Below are 828 nucleotides of genomic sequence, written 5' to 3' on the forward strand. Positions count from 1 at the left end.
AGGTTGGGTATGTGTTTGAGCAATTTGTATATCCTTTTCTGTGAACTGTTAACATTTAGATATTAAAACCAAATGTTGCTGTGTTTTTGCATGAAACCCTGACAGAGTAGTCCACACAGTCCCAAAATAAGATTAGGTAGTGAAAAAACTCAAAAGCAGGTATAAAACCTGAATGGTATTGGCTGTCTGTATTGGTTCTGGAGGAAAAGCAGTGGGATGTCTGATGGCCTTGAGAACAGGTCTCCCAAATCAACAGCTTTCCATTGGAAAGCATGCAGGCCAATTTGAAAACAGCTAAAACAGGAAAGGTTCCTCAAGATGCCAATTTGCAGGTGAATTTAAGGGGACTGAAGATGTTGGAATAGGCTAAGTCCTTATGAACTCTTAAAAATAATAAACCTAAGTTTCATTCCAAAACAAAATCCATTTAAGGAGAAACTGCTCGCTGTAGATACCAAATTGAGCAGGACAGGCAGGGACAATAGGAGCAGAGGAAAGACAAGGTGCATATTGAAGTGAGAGAGAGAAGACAAGGAAGCAGATCTCAGTAAAAATACTAGTAATAGGATTTCTTGAATGTTGAAGCTAGAAAAGTTGTTCTGTCCCTTTCCCTCCCTTCTAAAGGGAACATGGGTTTCATATAAAAGTGAACAGAAAAGAATTGTGGCTCAGCCGGTATGGTTCAGTGGTTGAACATCGGCCTATGAACCAGAAGGTCACGGTTTGATTCCTGGTCAGGGCATATGCCTGGGTTGGCGTGAAGGAGGCAGCCAATCGATATTTCTGTCTATCCCTCTCCCTTCCTCTCTAAAAAATCAATAAAATAAA

The sequence above is a fragment of the Eptesicus fuscus genome, chromosome 9 (genome assembly GCF_027574615.1).
Source record: "Eptesicus fuscus isolate TK198812 chromosome 9, DD_ASM_mEF_20220401, whole genome shotgun sequence".
NCBI lineage: Eukaryota > Metazoa > Chordata > Mammalia > Chiroptera > Vespertilionidae > Eptesicus > Eptesicus fuscus.